This window comes from Delphinapterus leucas, chromosome 5, assembly GCF_059928025.1.
Source record: "Delphinapterus leucas isolate spDelLeu-1000000601 "Yukka" chromosome 5, BTC_Dleu_Yukka2, whole genome shotgun sequence".
Taxonomy (NCBI): Eukaryota; Metazoa; Chordata; class Mammalia; order Artiodactyla; family Monodontidae; genus Delphinapterus; species Delphinapterus leucas.
The window spans coordinates 56,012,802-56,036,719 of record NC_143133.1 but is presented as its reverse complement, the minus strand read 5'-3'; the positions used below and the strand labels follow the sequence as shown (position 1 = coordinate 56,036,719).

Here is a 23,918-nt window from a genome sequence, read left to right as displayed (position 1 = left end):
TTGGTAGTTGTTTTATGGCAATTTAGAAAATGATCCATGTCCACTTATAAAGAATGTGGATAAAGTATTCTATGGATCTCAGTTTGACAAATTTGTTAATCATACTGTTTGAAGTTTATAGCTCTTGATGGTTTTCTCTGTTTGTTCCATCATTTACTGAGGAAGTTTTGCTAAAATGTCCATTTTGACTGTAGCTTGCCTACTTATCCTTTACAGTATGTCAGTATTTAAATATTTTGTATCTATGTTTTTATGTATATACAAATTAAAGATACATGTGGCTCCTATTGAATGAACTCTTGTATCATTATGAAATATTTATTTACAATGATAAAAATAAATCTTGCCTTTAACTCTAGTTTTCTGATATAAATATAACTATGCCAGGTTTCTTTGATTACCATTTGCATGTTATATATATTTGCATACCTTTACTTTAAAATTTGCTATGTCCTCATATTTATGGTGTGTCTATTGAAAGGAGTATATGCTAGACTTTTGCTTTTGTATACAGTCTGACAGTTCTTGCTTTTTACTCCATCTATTGTGTTTATTTACATTTAATGTTTAATTATTGCTCCAGTTGATTGTAAATCTCTTCTCTAACTAGTTGCTTTATATCTATTTCTTCTGTTTTTTATTTCTTTTGTCTTTACTTCCCTATTAGTTTTCTAGTTATGCATTATTTTATTATTCTTTTAGTGATTACTATAAATATTACAAATGCTTCCTTGAATAATTACTTCTCTCCTGACACACACAGTTTATACAATGCTAATAATCCCTATAATTACTCTTTCACCATTTATGTTATTATTGCAATGTATCTAAATTTTAAATATTTTTAAGTCACACAAAACATTGTATTGTTGTTATTATTATAAATTTAAACATCCAATATTCATTTACATTTTCTCAATAATTGAGTATTCTCAATAATTGAGTATTATTGTTTGCACTTCATTGATTAGTATATCACCTTCATTTTTCTGGAATCACCTTTCTTCTCCCTGAAGAATACTGACCCCTACTTTTGTTTGTTTAGCAATAGATGCTGTATTAGTTTTTGCTTGTCTAGAAATTTATTAATTTAACCTTATTTTTGAAGAGTATTTCTTTTGGATGTTGATTTCTAGATTGAGTTATTTTTCTTAAACATTAAAAATGTCACCCCAGTGTCAAATGCCTTCTATGATCTCTGTTGAGAAATCAGTTGCCAATCTCTTTGTTATTCATGTGAAGGTAATGTGTTTTTAGAACGTTTATTTCATACATGGTTTTTGTTGTGATTTTCACAGTTGTGCTTTACTTCATATTCATTCAGTTGAGGAGAATTTATGGAGGGTGTAAAGAATACCTATTTATGCTCTCTTCCACAATTCATAAAACTAGTCAACAAAGATAAAAACTTTACCATGTGGCAGATTCTGGGTTAAACGTGTCACTTCAGTTTTCTCATATGATACTCAAACCTATAAAGTTGCTACTATTAAAAGTACCTTTTTATAGAGGAGAAAAATGGAAACACAAAAATTAGGCCAAGGTCAAATATCTAGGTTATAGATTATGGACTGTAATTATTTTGTCTTATACCAAAGCCCATTTTAATAGTAAGAATGCCTAAAATGCATTTGGAAAAAGTTAATAATAGAGTACTTTTAATTCAGTAAAATAACACTAACTAGAGATACTTAAAGCATGTGGCAAATTGGCGAAAATGTCTATTATCATGAATGTGGGTTTTAATGTTGGTTCTGTCTCTAACAGACTCCAGGGACTTGTTTGTGATGACAACTTTGGGCCCAAATCCTCATTTTTAAGTAAGGGTGTTGGATAAAGTGATCCTTATTGATTCTTTCTAGTTAGAAAATTCTATGAAACTTATCTTGTTTTAAACAACTTTATTTTTTCTTTATCAAAATACTGCGTGCTTACACAGAATCCATGATGAGATACATCTAATCTCGTTCTAGAGATGTAAGAAAAAGATTGCTATGAACATTATCTTATTAAAAATACCCTCTCCAGATTTCTGAACATTATTGTTTGTTTTTTCCGAAATCTATCTGGCTTTTTATATTTTGTTAGAAATGAGGTGCCTAAAATTGAATGCAATTTTCACAGGGCAATACGACTAAATTTTATAGCAAGGGTTTATTGTCTTGTAGCTTCCAGATACAATGCCTCTGGATATATAACACAAAATCACAAAAGTCCTTTATAGTGCCTTAGAAAATATGCATATTATTCTATATTCTACTTTTATTTTAAACATTATTTAAAGACTTCATTTTACACAAAGCACTTCTATTTATCACCCAATGAATTATTTAGCAGCATCTAATTTTCAATAAATTTTGGGGTCTTGGAGATACCTATCTTGTGATTCAAGCTTCTTATGAAAATGTTTGCGTTTTTTTAGCATTTTCAACAATTATATTAGTATTATTCATGTTTTTATAACTTTTCATTTTTAAAATAAAACAATCAAGTTGTCTTGACAAGATTCCAAGCAATTCTTATTTCAGCTAACATTGCTTTTAGACTAGAAATGCAATAATGTTTCTATTCTAATATGCAATAGTAGTAAAAATCAACTTAGCATAGCAGTGCAGTCCTAAGAGCAAATGGCTGATTGTGTTAAATGCTTCTTGGAGTTCAGTAATGTCTTTAATTTTCTTGTGCAAAATACTAAGTGAAAACAATAAGCAGATTGAAATTATTTATGTATGGTTGTAAATGAAAGGAAAGTAATTCATCTTTACTAAGAAAAAATTGCAGAAATAGTAAGTTTCAATTTGATATTGTAGATGGTGAAGTTTAAGAGCTCAAAGACTCTTTTGATTACTTTCCAGCTTTCTATGCAAACCATCCATATTTTGGAAATGAATATATTAAAGTTGAATTTGGAATTTATACCACTAAAACGCCTTGAATATTTTAGTTTATCTCATAATGAATAATTTGAATAATTAGTATTTTATTACATAGGGTTTTTAAAAACTTTGTTTCAGAGAGTATTTTAAATGAGGTAACTAATTGATAATTCATTATTCTATTATTTTCAAATGGGAATAATAAAAATGTTATATGTCTACTATAAAATGTTAGATGCATAGAAATGTATTATTTGGCAATATTAAAACATGTTCCTCAATTTACTGAAACTGTGTTTCCAAAAGGATATAACCATATGACTATTGAGACATCAGTTTATTGCTTGAGCAAATGGGAATCCATCCTATTATTCTTATTATTCTACAAATGATATGTGCTATCTAGAGTATCATTTGGTCCTAAACTTTAAGTGCTGTGTGTCACAGAGCCTACGTGCATAATCACAGAGCTTGGGGGACCTGACCATTAAAATCCAGTGCCAGAAAAAAATAAGAGTAACTTTAAAAAATGTGGCAGGTCTGGCTCTGGAATATCACAGTTTCTAATTAGGATCCTGAGTGGAAGAATCTTTTTATAAAAATGTTAACTAAACAACAGTTTTTAAAATGAACACTAAAGCAATGGGGATGTAATTTTTCTATTTCAAATGCATAGCACTGTTTTTCCCCCATAGATTTATAGCGGTAGTAAATTTTAACTGTGATCAGCTAGAATACCTAGTTTGAGTATTCTGTCAGCCAATTAGATTCTGTCTTATGAGGAAATGATTCTGAATAAAGTTGCATTGCCTAACAACATTGGCTTTGAATATAAACTGCACTCTTTGAGTAATAATTATTTATGAGACAAAAAAATTAGAAAAATAAGCACAAAGATTTTTATGTTGAGTTGAAATAATATGATGATAATATAAAGAATGTATGATTTTAATACCATCTGTGCAAGGCTAATATTAATATAATAATAACAAATTGAACAGTACTCTGTATTTTATAAAATATTTTCATATTTTCTTCATTTAATCTTCTCAATTCTGGTGTGACCAAGTCATTATCCAGATTTGAAAAAATAAAGAAAATATTTCATAAAGAATGTGTCAAAAAAAGTTTCCAATCTTTTAAAATGATCCTGACTTACATGGAAACTTAAACATTAAAATACATGCCAAAATATGCAAATAAATTTTCCACTACCATACTTTTAGTGCAAGCACACAGAGTTGAAAAGTTGTTTTAACTTCAAGAAGTTAACATCCATTTGCTTAAGAAGTTAGGCTTGAGATAATTATGTGTACAAAATATATACAAGTAAAAAACTTACTCTACTTCCCTATATTGAACAGCTGAGACAAAGCAAAAAAAATGGGTCAAGGTTGAGGAATTGACAGAGAAGAATAGAAAAAAGACAAAAAACAAATACCCTGTTTTATTTCCCAGTACCATTGCCCTCCCACAAATAAAAATCTATGCTGTAATGTAGAGTCCTATGTTGTCCAAGGCATATGAATTAGTAATTAATAGTTATTGAATGTATTAGTTACTAGGAACATAGAGCTGCATAGAACATACATGATTTGTTGCCTCAGGGAATTTAAAGACCATCTATACAGATGCACATTAAATAAATATTTGCAAATAATTTATTAAGTCATACTAAATAAAGAACTATGTAAGGAAGAAGTATTGTGAGCCATTTGAAAATTTATCCTGGTCTAGTATGACAAAGTTTTCTTTTAGGAAGTGATATATTAGCTGATACCTCAGAAATAATAAAGGTCAAATTGTAAATTAAAAAGAAAAAAGAAACAGATTCAGGTTTAATGTTATTTCTTGAGGCAGTGGCCTTTGAGGATCTTAAAGAGAGACTTTCATGGCTGCATGAGAGAGAGCAAAAGGAAATGTGAAGCAAAGTGAGATAGAATGAGGAAGTGTCACATTAAGCATGGCTATGTTAGCCATGTTCAGACTTTGTTTACATTTTTAAAGTGAAATTAACAGTTATTACAAAGGTTTAAATAGGGAGGGATGGCTTGATTTGTTGATTTTAAAAAGATACATTGATAGCAGCAATGTTTCATGAGGGACTGAAAAGAGGCCAAGTAAGAGGCTAGTGGAATAATTCAAGTGAGAAATACTGGTGTCACTGGGATAGCAAAGTTGATAAAACCAAATAATCCACTAACAGAGTGGTAAGAGTAGTCAAGAGGACCCCTAAGGTTTTATTAGCTGAATCTCAGTATGTGATAATGCATTCTCAGAGATAAACCCCAAAAAGGAAAATTATGGGGACAAAGTTTGTGAGTTTAATTTGAGAAACCATGAAACATCCAAATGTCTGGAGTGGAAGAGAGGTTTGAACTGGAAATATAGTGCTGAGGTTAAATAGCATTTCTATTTAGAACACAAATTAGATTTAAATGAAGGAGATTATTTAAGAACCACATACAGACTATCATGAAAAAAAATGGCTCAGAACAGAGCCATGATGAAGTTAAAATGTTCAAAATTTGGAAGTGAAAGAAGGAACTTAAAAGGAAACAAAAGAGAAGACCAACAATTTTGGCCTCCTAGATGCTGAAGGAAGTAAAGATTTAAAAAGAGAGCATAATCAACCATGGAGAATGCTGCTTACATATCAGTTGAATAGTGGAATGAAAAGTACCTATTGGATTTATGGACATGGAGATTATTGGACAATTGGTGAGAGAAGATTCCATAGAGTGGTGAGGATAAAAATCCCAGTGAAGAGGCTTGATAAGTGAATGTGAATGTAGAAAATATTAAAGGTAATTAACAACAGCAACAAAAAAAGCAGCAAGATGATTTCAAGAACTTTGATTTTGAGAAAAGTAGATTAATAGTGTCATACAAAAGGGTGAGATGAATGATATAAAAGAGTTATATGGATGTGAGAGACTGTGAAGAGGACAATCACAATCTGTACATACCTTCTTTCCCCCGATTTAAAAAATAATATTGATTATTCTGTGTCTTCTGAATGGGTGTTAGAGTGTAAATATCTTAAGGGCATACAAAGCCTTGGGTTCTGTGGGAATCCCCTGGAGTAAGCCAGTTGGGAGTTTCGCCTTTTTGTGTAAACCCTAATGTTCTAGCTATAAATGGGAATTGTTAATCAATACTGGAAGTGTTTGGCCCTTAGAAATCTCGGTATTTCTTATTGAATTTTAGCACTGGCCATTATGGAATGTATTTAGTCTCTTAGATTCTTGAGAAGAAGGAAAAAAATAAAGTTGATTGAGTGATCTGATTGAGGTTGGCTCAAGTCTTCCTAAGTTTTATCTTAGATGTGTAGTGGGGGACCACTCTACCAGCAGACTCTCTCCAGGTGCCACATCAGAGACTGCCTTTCATCTTTCTTGCTTCTACAACACTACACCAAAGAAAAGAGATAATTTCATTTTCTGACATTTCTGGGACTAAAATCAATAATATTCCATAACTAAGACATAAACCCAAATGAGATGACAAAGAAAAATAGCATACTATTTAAAAGTGTTCAAGAACTAGAGTTTAGAAATTAGCTAGAACAAAGAGGAAACATGCTTAGTAAAAGAGACTTGGTAGAACATTTTTTTCCTAGTGATTAAGAAACATGATTTCCCTTCTTGAAAAAAACATAGTGGATGAAATAAATTATGATGTTTACCGTTGAGAAAACTTAGTGATCTAAAATATTAAATACAAAATATTTTGGAGTACACAGTAAAAATATAGAGTGAATCTGTTAGTTTTGCTGATATTTATTATTGCTCTTACATCCATCAGTTATCTGGGAGTCATTGACTGCTGTGGGCAGAGCTTATCTGAACTTCACTCCAAATTAAAGATTGCTCCAGGTTTGATCCTGACGTGGTTCATTCTCCTTTGACCAGTGTGCTAGTTGGGACATATTCTTCCCATGATGATTGAAGAGGAACAAGGCACAAGTCCCATTACACAAGTACAATTAATGTTTTGCTTTAATCACATCTGCTGACATCCCATTAGACAAAAGAAGTATATAGCTGAGCCCAAAGTCAAGAGATGGGAAGTTTACTCCACCTTTGGTGGGATAACTGCAGCCTCATGGAAAATGGTGTAGATACACTTTGGAGGCAACAGTTTATTTGACATGTGAATATTATGAGGGAAAAGGTAAGGTTTTTAGAGAATAGTTTCAGGAGTTCAGTATGGAAATAGTAAGATTTATAGGTAAGCTGACCATATTATTTATTATCAAAGTTGGACACTTTTCAGAGTAAAAGAGGATGGATATCAATAAATTTGCTGAAACCACAGGTATGAACAGGGGCTGTGTGTGGCAAATGGGGATACATAGTTATGCTAGTCATGAGAAGAAAAAAGATACAGATGGAAAACGAGCAACATCTGATCAAAGATACTAGAAAAAATTCTTCTGATATAAAGATTTAAGCCTGCAGATTAAATGGTTCATTGAATTTCAGGAATGATTGTTGAGAAAAGAAGTATCACAAAGCATATCCTGATAAAATCTTTCCATTCTAAAGATACAGAATATTTCTTACAAGCCTCTGGAACTAAGTGCATTACCTATAAATGAAAAAGAATCATACTAGAATTAGTGCAGCACATAAAACCAAAAATGAATGGACTAATATCTATAGACAAGTAAGAAAAAGTAATTAGAATCCTTTCATGATACCATTTCTATGATAGAGCAAAAGAAAGTGTCTCAAAAATTTTATTGTAGTTTTATTTTATGAGTGTGAGTTGAAGGAGGGGTGATGGTAAGAAGAGAGACATAATTTTCTTGTTAGAAAATATTAGTAAAAAGGTATGTATAATTAAGTGTGGATGGAAAGAGAGGTAGCCACTGAAGGAAAGGTAAAGGATGACTTCAAAATTAATGAGGTGATGGCAAAAAGCACAGTACTGTCCTTGAGTTTTAAGTCCTTCTATTCCTTATAAGAGGATTAGATATCACCTCCTATTGCCATGTGACTTGCAACTCCTTCTGTGGGTACATTTTTACATCCTTGCCCCACTGATGGTTTACTTCACCATTTGACTAACTTTGACCAATGGAATCAGAGTATATCCAACATACCCTCTTAGAACAAAAGCTTTAAGTACAGGGTGTGGTTCAGCTCTCTCTTTTGCTTTTTTCCTTATGCCACTAGGATAACATATTCCAAATAAGAGCTATTTCTTCAGCCTGGGTAATAATATAAGCAGACTTATATGGTAGGGCTGCTGAAACTGATCTGTAGCTGCCCACATAAGTTGTGTGTGAGAAATAAATGTTCTTTTCTTTGAGGACACTGATTACCTGTGATTGTGCTGCAGCAAAGCTGAGTAAAATGGAATTGCTCCTAAAAAAAGAAAAACAGGTCTAAAATATGAGACATCGGTGGTGGCAGTTGATCTATTATAAGAGACTGGAAGACAGTCAGTCATGTTATACAGTCCTAAATATTTGGTAGACTCTTGCTTATGTAAACATGATAAGGAAATAAAAATGGCCTAGATTGGCAAGGCCATCACCCTTCAGGCACACCCTCTAAATGGATTAACATTGCCTTCATTAAATGTTTTTCTTTGAACAAAATTGTTTACCGAACAGAAACTAAGAACATGACGTACAGTGAGATTATAAACTATGGTTATTTTTTGGCTGTTGCTAAAACATGGGAATATTAGGTTGTTTGTTACTACTGCCCTCCCCTCAAAATATAGTCGAGTGAAACACAAGGGTTTTCCCTTGGAAAAAAGGTGTTATCCAACCAGCAAAAATATGGAAAAACAAAATGAGCAGCTAATGAAGTAAAAAAAAAAAAGGTTATGTGAGATGTACAAAGTATAATTGTCTATATATCATCTTTGAATGTGAATACATTGAATTCTTCCATTTAAAACAAAGAGACAGTAGGTCAAAAAAATGCTGTTGAGTCCTATGCTCTTAAGAAAAGCAACAAGAAGAGAAAAAATTAATATGAAAAAATAAAAGGAGATTGAAATGAAATAAAATGAGCGAGGAGATATGGGCCAAAGGCACACAGTAATAATGAGTAGGAAATATATATAGACAAGCTAAAATTCAAGCCTAGCTAAAGCATTAAGAAGAACAGACAGGATTATTTTTTGATTTGAAAACATGTAGATGATAAAAGAGTTAAAAATCCTTATAGAGCAAACAGCAGATAAATATATAAATGAAAAACTTGGAAATGCCCCCCCAAATTTTTTTAATAAAATAAGAATTGTAGATTTCAATAATCTCTTTAAAGTCTGAGTGATCCAAAAGGAAATAAATATTAACAGAACAAAAATGTAATTAATAAAATCAATTTAATAGGAATACCTAGAATCATGGCTATTTCATACAGGATGCAAATACTTTTCTAAGTCTGTGGAAAATTTACAAAACAACTCACATACTAGAACTCACAAATAAATTCATAAAATGAATTTTTACAAATTATAAAGCTGAACATTTTTAGGCCTTGTTTTTGGTCATCCCAAAAAATAGAACTAAATAATATGATGACTGAAAAATCCTAACTACTTTTGAATTCAGAAATGTAGTTCTAGAATACTTTTGAATAATCCAATGGGAAATTTAAAAATATATAGAAAGCAAAAAATATGAGAACACTTCATATCAAAACCTCTGGGATGAGGCTTATGTACCAAGAATAAATTTATAGTTTTAAATACCATCATTATAAGAAAGGGAAATGCCCAAATTTAATTGGCTTACTTCTTTTAAACAATTAGGCAATGAACTCCATAATTTAACAAGGTAAACCGAATAAAATAGGTAGATGAATTTAATAAAGATAGAATAAAATTTAAGAAAAAAATAGTCTTCAGTATACATAAATGCAGAAGCTCATACTCTTAAGTCAAGTGAAATTTATTAAAATGGGGAGAAAGTAAACATACATGAATGGGAGTGAAAAAGGAGAAATAAAAAAGATATAGGAGAAATCAAATCATTAAACATCATTCCTCATTAAACCTTATAGAACACATTTAAAAAATTTTGAGGAAATGGATGAGTTCTAACGAAAACAAATTATTAAAATTGATTCAAGAAGTAGAAAAATTGAAAGGATGCATTTCAATATAAGGGACAGAATATGTGTTTAAAAGCTACACTATAAGGGATCTGGATCAACTAAGTTTTAGCCAACCATTAGATAACCTCATTCTCAGTTTATTTAAATTATTTCAAGATATAAAAAGAGGCAAAGAATTCTTCAGTTTATTTTATGAGACCAGCTTGATTTAAATTTCAAATCTTAAAAAGGAAAAGAGAGAGAAAAAATGAGAGAAAAGACAGAAAGAAAGAGAAATTGTTTATGAATATAAAAATACATATCCTAAATAAAATATGAACAAATAGAAGCAAGCAATGCATGAAAATATAATATAAAATTACTAAACAGGGTTTATCCATTAATCAAAGTGTGACTCAATATCAAAAAAATTATATATATTTTTACCTTCACACATTCAAGGAGAAAAAAGTGAAACATTCTACTCATAGGTTCCAATAAGGCATTTGGTAATATCAAAATTCATTCTGAATGAAAAGTATGGGTATAACAGAAATAGAAGGAAAAAAATTATTAAACCATTTACCAGAACCCTAGAGCAAACATTATCCTACAGGACAAAATTCTAAAATTATTTAAAACAAGTAAGTTAATATGAACCCAACTCTCATCATATTATGTAACGTTTTCTTGAGTTTTTAGCAATATAGGAATGCAGAAATCAATCAATACAAACTTTGTAAAAGAGAGAAAATTATGTTTGCTTGTGATAATATGATTTATACCTACAACCCTCATCTTTGTTCTCAAACTACTGAAATGAGTTAGGTTACTTGATAAAGTGACTTGATATAAAATTAATGATTACAAAATCAGTAGGTTGTCTTGAATTTAGCAGTAAACACTGATGAAAAGAAATGGGAAAATTAATCTATTCAGAACAAACAACAACAGCTAATCCAACAAAACAAAATCAGGAAACTTTGTGAAATGCTTACCCATAAATTTAATAAGAAAGAAAGAGAATGTATATGAACAAAGTGAGAGTACATTTATTGAAAGACAAAATGAGATCTGCACAAAAGAAAAGTCATCCCATGTTCTCGGATAGGAAGAAATTATGTTAAAATATATAATTATATCCAAATAAATATATACATTTAGTACAATTAACCTAATCTCTAATGCTTTCTAAATCTACATATAAAAACTTTAGATGTACTTCACAAGGTACGAACGTAATTTGAAAGCGTCAGGACAACAACCTAAAATAGCAAGTTTTATTTATATTCTAGCTATTACCGAGTTACTTACAAAGTTACCCAGACATTCTCATATCTTGAACTTCTGCTCATTTCTTGAACATTTTGGTGACTGTGGTGAGAGTTTTACAGCAATACATCATAAGATATTTGGTTCACCATGTATTATTTTGTATTGTTCTTTGGAAAAATAGTAAAATAGGGAAAAAAAATTACTTGTTTCCACATTGCAGAAAATATTCTTGCTTTCCACAGTAACTCTATTATAAACTGATGAAACATAGATGTGATTTTCTAAGCTATTTTATTAAAAAATATAAAATTTTAATCTAATATTTTAGTTCTTATATTCAAAGCAATAATAAAAAAATGAAGCCAAAATAATACAATGTGGTAAAAGCACCTGCAGTAGATTTCTAAGAGCCATATGTTTGTATTTTGAAAAGAGCATTTGTTTAATTTGTAAGTCATGTGTATGGTTCAATTAATGCCATAGTTTTTTTTTTTTTTAAATTTAATTTATTTATTTATTTATGGCTGTGTTGGGTCTTCGATTCTGTGCGAGGGCTTTCTCTAGTTGCAGCGAGCAGGGGCCACTCTTCATCGCCGTGCACGGGCGTCTCACTATCGCGGCCTCTCTTGTTGTGGAGCCCAGGCTCCAGACGCGCAGGCTCAGTAATTGTGGCTCACGGGCCTAGTTGCTCCACGGCATGTGGGATCTTCCCAGACCAGGAGTCGAACCCGTGTCCCCTGCATTGGCAGGCAGATTCTCAACAACTGCGCCACCAGGAAAGCCCAGATTTTTTTTTTAATATACATATTAAGGGTCTTTATATATATATTTTTAATATTTTTAACATCCTTATTTCACTATAATTGCTTTACAATGTTGTGGTAGTTTCTGATGTACAACAAAGTGAATATGCTATAATTATACATATATCCCCATATCCCCTCCCTCTTGGATCTCACTAGCACCCTCCCTATCCCACCCGTCTAGGTGGTCACAAAGCACCAAGCTGATCTCCCTGTGCTATGCAACTGCTTCACACTAGCTATCTGTTTTACATTTGGTAGTGTATGTATGTCAATGCTACTGTCCCACTTCGTCCCAGCTTACCCTTCCAGTGTCCTCAAGTCCATTCTCTACATCTGCGTTTTTAATCCTGTCCTGCCGCTGGTTCATCAGAACCACTTTTTGTTTAATTCCATATATATGTGTGAGCATAGAGTATTTGTTTTTCTCTTTCTGACCTACATCACTCTGTATGACAGACACTAGGTTCATCCACCTCACTACAAATAACTCAGTTTCATTTCTTCTTATGGCTGACTAATATTCCATTGTGTATATGTGTCACATCTTCTTTATCCATTCATCTGTTGATGGACACTTAGGTTGCTTCCATGTCCTGGCTATTGTAAATAGAGCTGCAATGAATATTGTGGTACATGACTCTTTTTGAATTGTGGTTTTCTCAGGTTATATGCCCAACAGTAGGATTGCTGGGTCATATGATAGTTCTATTTTTAGTTTTTTAAGGAAGCTCCATACTGTTCTCCATAGTAGCTGTATCAACTAACATTCCCACCAACAATGCAAGAGGGTTCCCTTTTCTCCACACCGTTTCCAGCATTTATTGTTTGTAGATTTTTCAATGATGGCCATTCTGACAGGTGTGAGGTGATACCTCATTGTACTTTTGATTTGCATTTTTCTAATGATTAGTGATGTTGAGCATCTTTTCATGTGCCTCTTGGCCATCTGTATGTCTTCTCTGGAGAAATGTCTATTTAGGTCTTCCACCCATTTTTGGATTGGGTTGTTTCTTTTTTTAATATTGAGCTGCATGAGCTGCTTTTATATTTTGGAGATTAATCTTTTGTCAGTTGCTTTGTTTGCAAATATTTTCTCCCATTCTGAGGGTTGTCTTTTAGTCTTGTTTATGGTTTCCTTTGCTGTGCAATAGCTTTTACGTTTTAATAGGTCCCATTTGTATATTTTTATTTTTATTTCCATTATTCTAGGAGTTGGGTCAAAAAGGATCTTGCTGTGATTTATGTCAAGGAGTCTTCTTTCTAAGTTTTCCTCTAAGAGTTTTATAGCATCTGGCCTTAACATTTAGGTATTTAATCCATTCTGAGTTTATTTTTCTGTGTGGTGTTAGGAAGTGTTCTAATTTCATTCTTTTACATGTAGCTGTCCAGTTTTCACAGCACCACTTATTGAAGAGGCTGTCTTTTCTCCCTTGTATATTCTTTTCTCCTTTAGCAAAATAAGGTGACTGTGTGTGCTTGGGTTTATGTCTGGGCTTTCAATCCTGTTCCATTGATCTATATTTCTGTTTCTGTGCCAGTAACATACTGTTGATTGCTGTAGCTTAGTAGTATAGTCTGAAGTCATGGAACCTGATTCCTGCAGCTCCATGTTTCCTTCTCAAGATTGCTTGGGCTATTCGGGGTCTTTTGTGTTTCCATACAAATTGTGAAATTTGTTTTTCTAGTTCTGTGAAAAATGCCATTAGTAGTGTGATAGGGATTGCACTGAATCTGTAGATTGCTTTGGGTTGTATAATCATTTTCACAATGTCGATTCTTCCAATCCAAGAACATGGTATATCTCTCCATCTGTTTGTATCATCTTTAATTTCTTTCATCAGTGTCTTATAGTTTTGTGCACACAGGTCTTTTGTCTCCTTAGGTAGGTTTATTCCTAGGTATCTTATTATTTTTATTGCAGTGGTAAATGGGAGTGTTTCCTTAATTTCTCTTTCAGATTTTTCATCATTAATATATAGGAATGAAAGAGATCTCTGTGCATTAATTTTGTATCCTGGTACTTTACCAAATTCATTGATTAGCTCTAGTAGTTTTCTGGGAGCATCTTTAGGATTCTTTATGCATAGTATCATTTCATCTGCCAACAGTGACAGTTCTACTTCTTTTCCGATTTCAATTCCCTTTATTTCTTTTTCTTCTCTGATTGCTGTGGCTAAAACTTCCAAAACTATGTTGAATAAGAGTGGTGAGAGTGGGCAACCTTGTCTTGTACCTGATCTTAGTGGAAATGCTTTCAGTTTTTCACCGTTGAGAATCATGTTGGCTGTGGGTTTGTCATATATGGCCTCTATTGTGATGAGGTAGGTTCCCTCTATGCCTACTTTCAGAGAGTTTTTATCATAAATGTTGAATTTTGTCAAAAGTGTTTTCTGCATCTATTGAGATTATCATATTGTTTTTATCCTTCAATTTGTTAATATGGTGTATCACATTGATTGATTTGCATATATTAAATAATCTGCATTCCTGGCATAAACCCCACTTGATCATGGTATATGATCCTTTCAATGTGCTGTTGGATTCTGTTTGCTAGTAGTTTGTTGAGAAATTTTGCATCTATATTCATCAATGATATTGGCCAGTAGTTTTCTGTTTTTGTGACATCTTTGTTGTGTTTTGGTATCAGGGTGATGTTGGCCTCATAGAATGAGTTTGGCAGTGTTTCTCTCTGTGCTATATTTTGGAAGATTTTGAGAAGGAACGGTGTTAGCTCTTCTTTAAATGTTTGATAGAATTCGCCTGTAAAGCCATCTGGTCCTGGACTTTTGTTTGTTGGAAGATTGTTAATCACAGTTTCAATTTCAGTGCTTGTGATTTGTCTGTTTATATTTTCTATTTCTTCCTGGTCAGTATCAGAAGGTTGTGCTTTTCTAAGAATTAGTCCATTTCTTCCAGGTTGTCCATTTTATTGGCATATCGTTGCTTTTAGTAATCTCTCATAATCCTTTGTATTTCTGCAGTGTCAGTTGTTACTTCTTCTTTTTCATTTCCAATTCTATTGAGTTGAGTCTTCTCTCTTTTCTTCTTCATGAGTCTGGCTATTGGTTTATCAATTTTGTTTATCTTCTCAAAGAAACAGCTTTTAGTTTTATTGATCTTTGCTATTGTTTTTTTCATTTCTTTTTCATTTATTTCTGATCTGATCTTTATGATTTCTTTCCTTCTGCTAACTTTGGGTTTTTTTTTTGTTTTTCTTTCTCTAATTGCTTTAAGTGTATGGCTAGGTTGTTTTTTTAGAGATTTTTCTTGTATCTTGAGGTAGGTTTGTATGGCTATAAACTTCCCTCTTAGAACTGCTTTTGCTGCATCCCATAGGTTTTGGGCTGTCGTGTTTTCACTGTCATTTGTTTCTAGGTATTTTTTGATTTCCTCTTTGATTTCTTCAGTGATCTCTTGGTTATTTAGTAGTGTATTGTTTAGTCTCCATGTGTTTGTATTTTTTTTCCTGTAATTGATATCTAGTCTCGCAGCATTGTTGTTAGGAAAGTTACTTGCTATGATTTCAATTTTCTTAAATTTATCAAGGCTTGGTTTGTGACCCAAGATATGATCTATCCTGGAGAATATTCCATGAGCACTTGAGAGGAACATGTATTCTATTTTTTTTTTGGGTGGAATGTTCTATCAATATCAATTAAATTCTTATTTTTTAGTGTGTCATTTAAAGCTTGTGTTTCCTTGTTTATTTTCATTTTGGTTGATCTGCCCATTGGTGAAAGTGGGGTGTTAAAGGCCACTACTATGATTGTCTTACTGTCTATTTTGCCTTTTATGGCTGTTAGCATTTGCCTTATGCCTTGAGTTGTTCCTATGTTGGGTGTGTAAATATTTACAATTGTTATATCTTCTTCTTGGATTGAGCCCTTGATCATTATGTCATGTCCTTCTTTTTCTCTTTTAATAATCTTTATTTTAAAGTCTATTTTGTCTGATATAAGAATTGTTACTCCAGCTTTCTTTTGATTTCCTTTTGTATGGAATATATTTTTCCATCCTCTCACTTTCAGTCTGTATGTGTCCCTAGGTCTGAAGTGGGTCTCTTGTAGACTGCATATGTATGGGTCTTATTTTTATATACATTCAGCCAGTCTGTGTCTTTTGGTTGGAGCATTTAATCCATTTACATTTAAGGTAATTATCGATATGTATGTTCCTATTACCATTTTCTTAATTGTTTTGGGTTTGTTATTGTAGGTCTTTTTCTTCTCTTGTGTTTCCTGCCTAGAGAAGTTCCTTTAGTATTTGTTGTAAAGCTGGTTTGTTGGTGCTGAATTCTCTTAACTTTTGCTTTTCTGTAAAGGTTTTAATTTATCTGTAGAATCTGAATGAGATCCTTTCTGGGTAGAGTAATCTTGGTTGTAGGTTTTTCCCTTTATCATTTTAAATATGTCCTGCCACTCCCTTCTGGCTTGCAGACTTTCTGCTGAAATATCAGCTGGTAACCTTATGGGGATTCCCTTGTATGTTACATTTGTTTTTCCCTTGCTGCTTTTTTTTTTCCCCTTTCTGCTTTTAATATGTTTTCTTTGTATTTAATTTTTGATAGTTTGATTAATATGTATCTTGACGTGCTTCTCCTTGGATTTATCCTGTATGGGACTCTCTGTACTTCCTGGACTTGATTGACTGTTTCCTTTCCCATGTTAGGGAAGTTTTCCAGTATAATCTCTTCAAATATCTTCTCAGACCCTTTCTTTTTCTCTTCTTCTTTTAGGACACCTATAATTCGAATGTTGGTGAATTTAATATTGTCCTCAATTCTTTTTTTTTTTTTTTTTTTAGTCTTCTCTGCAGTAGTTATTTCCAATATTTTATCTTCCAGGTCACTTATCTGTTCTTTTGCCTCAGTTATTGTGATGTTGATTCCTTCTAGAGAATTTTTAATTTCATTTATTGTGTTGTTCATCATTGTTTGTTTGCTCCTTAGTTCTTCTAGACCCTTGTTAAACATTTCTTGTATTTTCTCCATTCTATTTCCAAGATTTTCAATCATCTTTAATATCATTATTCTGAATTCTTTTTTCAGGTAGACTGCCTATTTCCTCTTCATTTGTTTGGTCTGGTGGGTTTTTACCTTGCTCCTTCATCTGCTGCATATTTCTCTGTCTTCTCATTTTGTTTATTTACTGTATTTGGGCTCTCCTTTTTGCAAGCTGCAGGTTTGTAATTCCCATTGTTTTTGGTGTCTGCCCCCAGTGGGTGAAGTTGGTCTAGTGGCTTCTGTAGGCTTCCTGGTGGAGGGGACTGGTTCCTCTGTTCTGGTGGGTAGGGCTAGATCTTGTAATTCTGGTGGTCAGGGCATCTGGTGGTGTGTTTTGGGGTGTCTGTGAACCTAGTATGATTTTAGGTTGCCTCTCTGCTAATGGGTGGCGGTGTGTTCCTGTTTTGCTAATTGTTTGGCATGGGGCTTCCAGCACCGGAGCTTGCTGGCCATTGTGTGGAGCTGGGTCTTAACTTTGAGGTGGTCATCTCTGGGAGAGCTCTCACTGATTAATATTACTTGGGGCCAGGAAGTCTCTGGTTGTCCAAAGTCCTGAACTCAGCTCTCCCACCTCAGAGTCTCTGGCCTGATAACAGGCCAGAGCACCAAGGCCCTGTCAGCCACATGGCTCAGAAGAAAAGGGAGAAAAAAAGAAGGAAAAAAACAAATAATAGATTTAAAATAATTAAAAAACATTATTAATATAAAAATGTTTTAAATTATTAAAATAAAAATATCATAATAAAAAAAGAAGAGAGCTACCAAACCAATAAACAAGTCCACCAATGATAACAAGCACTAAAAAGTATACTATTATAAACATAAAAATCAGTAACAAATCAGTCACAGACAGCAAACCCCAAGTCTACAGTTGCTCCCAGAATCCACCACCTCAATTTTGGGATCATTCTTTGTCTATTCAGGTATTCCACAGACGCTGGGTACATCATGTTGATTGTTGGGATTTAATCCGCTGCTCCTGAGGCTGCATGGAGAAATTTCCCTTTCTCTTTTTTGTTTGCACAGCTCCTGGAGTTCAGCTTTGGTCTTAGCCCCACCTCTGCCTGTAGGTTGCCCTCAGACCTCTGTTCCAGCTCAGACAGGACAAGTTAAACAGCAGCTGATTAGGGAGCTCTGGGTCATTCATGCTGAGGGGAGGGAGGGGTAACTGTAGTTATAATCGGAATGTGGGGCTAGCCTGCAGCGGCAGAGGCTGATGTTACATTTCAACTGCCTGAGGCGTGCCATGTGTTCTCCCAGGGAAGTTGTCCCTGGATTATGGGACCCTGGCAGTGGCGAGCTGCACAGTCTCCTGGGGCATGGTGTGGATAGTGACCTGTGCCTGCACACAGGATTCTTGGTGGCTGCAACAGCAGCATTAGAATTTCACGCCCATCTCTAGTGTCCGAGCTGATAGCCACAGCTTATGCTTGTCTCTGGATCTTGTTTAGGCGGTGCTCTGCCTTCTGTGGGCAGAAGGGGAAGGAATCCCCTTTCCTCGCACACCCTGAAACAATGGTCTCTTGCCTCTTAGGCAAGTCCAGACTTTTTCCCGGACTCCCTCCCAGCTAGCTGTGGAACACTAGCCTCCTTCAGGCTGTGTTCACACAGCCAACCCAGTCCTCTCCCTGGGATCTGACCTCCAAAGCACAAGCCACAGCTGTCAGCCACCACCTGCCCCAGTGGGTGTGCAGACAACTGTCTCAGGCTGGTGAATGTTGGTCGGCTATGACACTGTTCCTCTGTGAGGGAATCTCTCTGCTTTGCTCTCTGCACCCCTGTTGCTGCGCTCTCCTCCATGGCTCCAAAGCTTCCCCCTGCCCAACCCCTGTCTCCACCAGTGTAGGGCCTTCCTAGTGTGTAGAAATTTTTCCTGCTTCACAGCTCCCTCCCAGAGATGCAGGTCCCATCCCTATTCTTTTGTCTCTGTTTTTTCTTTTTTCTTTTGTCCTACCCAGGTACATGGGGATTTTCTTGCCTTTTGGGAAGGCTGAGGTCTTTTGCCAGCATTCAGTAGGTGTTCTGTAGGATCTGTTCCACATGTAGCTGTATTTTTGATGTATTTGTGGGGAGAAAGGTGATCTCCACATCTTACCCCTGCCATCTTGAAGATCTCTAAGGGTCTTTTTTCCATAATGATTTTTGACAGGAGTAGGGACAGCTTATTTAATGAGTCAATGTTTTAAATTAGATATATTTACTTTTTGACCACCCTCCACCCCAAATATCCCAAACTACTTAAATGACAAGATAATTTGCATATATAGGATATTTAATAACTATACATTTTTCCACAACTAGAATTAAAAATTTGTGAAGCAGGTAACACACCTTACACATTTCAGGTATATAATGTATTCCTAAACAGATGACACAGTATTTGTCAGAACATATTTGTTAGTTGATGCACACACACCTCACACACATACACCATAAAAAATGCATTTAATTGGCTTTTATTGCTCTTCATCCATAGAAAAAATAAATAGTTATCCAAATAACTATATTCCCCCCCCCATATTTTATAGCCCCTATGCATTCAGTAGAGGTGATGTGGCTACTTTTGGTCAATGAGTTCTAAGCAGAAGGTCTTCATCTCTGAAGTCAGAATAAAGTATAAGCTAGCAAGTGTGCTACTGCCACTTTTCACCTATTATAATGAAAAAGAAGGTCACATGGTCCATATGTAATTAACAGATGGTAGAGGCTCAATCAGCCTGGGTCTGTGAATGAATGTGTGGAGAGACTGTATCCTACCTTGACCAACCTTAGCTATCTGCCAAGAGATAGAAATAAAAATTGTTGTTTTTGTGTTAAATGACAAAAATACTGTGATTGATTTGTGATTGTGGTTTAACATAGGCTTCTTGACTAATACTCCTCAAGTCTCTATATTCAGACAAAATAGAACACATGATCTGCCATAAAAATAGAATTTGTATAAATACATTTGTTCTTTTCCTTTTGGCTATATTTTATGGTATATTCTTTTATCTTTTAATTTTTTATCAAATAATTACAGCTTGGATTATACTTTCCTTCTGTTATAACTATGTTGTATTTTTTAAAACAATTTCATATATTCATTAAGGTTTTATTGAGTAATTAGGGTGAAGGTTTTACAGGAATGACACAAGCTGAATTATAACAATATTTGCCATGAAGTTGTCCATTTAGTAGCAAAAAATAATAAAGAATACAAATAGCTATGACACAAGTTGGAATTTTGTTAATAGCATAACAGACTCCCTAGATAAAGAGTTCAATCACCAGGGTAGTTTTTAAAAGTAGCATGTAGCTAGAGTTAATAAGGAGCCCCATTATGTATAAATTTCAAACACTTTCCATCAAAGTCCCTAGGAATGTCCAGATATTACCTGCCCTGCTTCTGCCCTCCTTCTGACAATTCAATTTGATTATTCACCTGTTTTTAAAAGGCAGTGAGCATGAGAGCTTCAATGATGGAGGAAGATGGCAGAGGTATTTCCTATGACGTAGAGCCAATCCTCAGCAAGCGTATGCAGGAGAACATGCAGAGAATAGATGCTCTGACTTGAATTGCTTTCCTAGGGGCACAAGCTATGGACCCTGTGTGATATTCAAACATAAGCGCTTAGCTTGTTGAAGACAATGAGGGGCTGCTTTTCTTGCCAAACCCTCATCAAATTTTAATAGAGCCATCAGAAGTCAATAATTAAATTCTCAACCAAGAGGGACTTTTAATAGGGGATTTACAGCTTGTATGATCTTTCTTTTCGTAGATATGCAGTCTATATTTCAGAGATTGGACACATAGCATTCACTAAAACATTGAAGACAATTGTCATTATTTACATGGTAAAGTCAAGTCTCACCCAAAATTTAAGGCCATTATTTCTGGGGGTCTCCTATAGCATATTACTCTTCAAAAACTAAACAAAACTTTTTTTTTTTTTTTTTTTTGCGGCATGCGGTCCTCTCACTGTTGTGGCCTCTCCCATTGTGGAACACAGGCTCTGGACGTGCAGACTCAGCGGCCATGGCTCACGGGCCCAGCCGCTCCGCGGCATGTGGGATCTTTCTGGACCAGGACACGAACCTGTGTCCCCTGCATCAGCAGGAGGACTCTCAACCACTGCGCCACCAGGGAAGCCCTAAGCAAAACTTTAATTTCCCCCCAACTTAAATACCATAGTTCTTCATGAATTTGCGTGTCATCCTTGCACAGGGGCCATGCTAATCTTCTCTGTATCATTCCAATTTTAGTATATGTGCTGCCGAAGCAAGCACAAAATACCATAGTTCTGAAAGGGATATAGAATTGACCAGAGGTGAGAGTGATGAACTCTAGGACCACGTCCTGGGAATGACTTCTTTAGGCTCTGCAGGATGGCCTGGAAGACTCAAATAAAAATCCATATTGACAAATACTACAATCCAACCTCAAATAAAATTCCAAATTGACAAATAAAATAGAAATCAATATTGACTCAAATAAAATAAAAAATAAAACTCCATATTGACAAATAAAATTAAAATCCATACTGACAAATACTACAATCCACCCTCTACTGAGGGAGATGAACAGATTTAAGGCAGGAAGATGGAGGAAAAGAGGCTGAGAAAACTATCAACACAGAGATGAGATGTAAAGAACTAACCTGTGATGCAAAGATTTTAAACAACAAAAGCACAGAAATGTTTTTTCTTTAACGTTTTATTTTATATTAGAGTATAGTTGATTAACAATGTTGTGTTAGTTTCAGGTGTACAACAAAGTGATTCAGTTATACATATACATGTATCTATTCTTTTTCAAATTCTTTTGGAAATGCTTTTTCTTTAAACAAAATAATTATGTTGATATGACATACCCTAATTGAAGCTGAGAGCTGCCCCATGTTACTCCACTTTCTAATTTCCATAATCTTTACCAACAAATAGTTGGCTCCACTAAAAGATGAGTGATAAACAGGAAAGACACAAGACATGATCCTACATTGTGAAAGAGAAAACACAGAAAGCAAAAGCATATGAAGACACTACATTCTGAGAGCACTTACCTAAAAAATTAAATAACATTTGTAATAAACATAGCTTCAAGAGATCTTAATAATAAAAGAAGCTCAAAGATTAGGTGAATATGATTGAAGAATAGATTATAAAAATGTGAAAAAGATGAAGGAATCTAGCAGAAAACAATAGAGCAGAAAAGGATAACAGAAATAAACACCATATTAGAAGCAAGGGACATAAAAACAAATGCAACTCAAAATCTCAGAGTGATTATGAGTGATTATCTCATAATAGATAATAAAAAATTGAAATGTAAAATGATTAATGGCTCATTTTTGAGAAGATAAGTGATTTGGAATATGCAATACTATAAAGAAGAATAACATAAGCAAAATCGTGGCTTCTGACAAAGAACTAAATAGGGCATGAGGATTTAGGCATAATGGAAAAAATTTACCTGAAATAAATATTTTTTAAAAGTTACAATTCAGTAATATCTACATAGTTCTCAAAAAACATAAAGCACTAAGTAATTGTACACAAGGCTAAATTATCTTCAAGTACAAAGGCAACACACAAAAATTTTTATATATGCCAGAACCTCAGGAATAAAACATATTTGAGGTCCTTAGCAAAGTACAGCCAAATTATTGCCAAAACCTGGAAGGCAGAAGCAAGGTGTGAGCATTACATCTCTTTTAAAAAAGTGAACAAAGAAACCTACTAAACTATTTCACACTGTTTGTAAAACATGAATATTATAACCTTATCATTGTAAAAAGAATAACTCAATTAACAAAACAATGGGACTTGGCAGGAACTCCCAGCATGGTAGCTTCCTCATTTTTCACAAAGGAGAGTCAGTAGAGTATTAAGGAGCTTAAATTATTAAAATGATATCTCTAAAATTTAAATTATTCTTAACATATTTCTTAAGTTCAGCATCATGTTTTATAAACTTAGTTTGTAAAAATATGATCTGATTTTCAGTTATTTCTTCCCTATCACTTCTATTTGTTTTATTAACTCTTTAAAGAAATTAAATTTAATACATAATAGATTCAAATGACATTGATAGTATAAATCCAGTTTTATCTGGCTATCTTTTAATGTCAGTTAAACAAGATTTCATCTGAAAATAACAGAAAACCTGACTTCTGTTATAAACATATAAATAAGGTTTATTTCTCTCATATAATAAAAAATTGGGAGATAGGCAGCTGCTGGACCAATGACTCAATAATGTTTTTGCCAAAGTTTGTGCAATTATTTTCTCCTTATCCTCATGGTAACAACATGTCTGTGTATTCCAAGAAAGAAGATGGAAGCAGACAAGAGGTAGAGAATGTCATCAGACTTGTACTTACATTTCACTGACCACTCCTGGCTTCAGGGGAGCCTGGGCAAGTGACTCATATAGACTTTCTAATGTCATTTAGAGTAGGTAAGGATAAGAGAGGCTGAGTGATCTAAGCTATGTGTCTACCACATGTTCCCTCTTATGTAATCATAGAAGAGTTTCAGAAATAAAGTGTAACAATTTTTTACCACAGATAATATATAGATTTTTTTAAATCTGAAATTTTATATTTTAAAAAGAAAAGAGGTATTATCAAAGGTATATCTATCTCTATCTACCCACATAGTTGAACACAATGAAAACATTCATTAAATACATAATATAATTTTGCATAGATTCAGATCACATGGGTTAACCTGAGTAATGAAAAATAACATATAACATAAAAATAACAAGACTGATATGCCAAACATACTAAATCATGTGATAATTTTTTAAATGTTTATTTAACAGAAATATTTCCTAAGTTCCAATACCATGCTCAAAAACATTTTCCTGAAGAATTTGTAGTCATTGAAGTAATAACATTCTCTGCATCTA

The 23,918-nt window shown here is 33.7% G+C and overlaps 1 non-coding gene across 1 annotated transcript; it reads right to left on the bottom strand.

Annotated features, from left to right (window-relative positions):
• Window positions 1-21,185: 21,185 nt before the first annotated feature.
• On the bottom strand, window positions 21,186-21,292 carry LOC115801964 (U6 spliceosomal RNA). Its single transcript, XR_004022341.1, has one exon. It is a non-coding gene; the product is annotated as a U6 spliceosomal RNA (small nuclear RNA).
• Window positions 21,293-23,918: the final 2,626 nt, after the last annotated feature.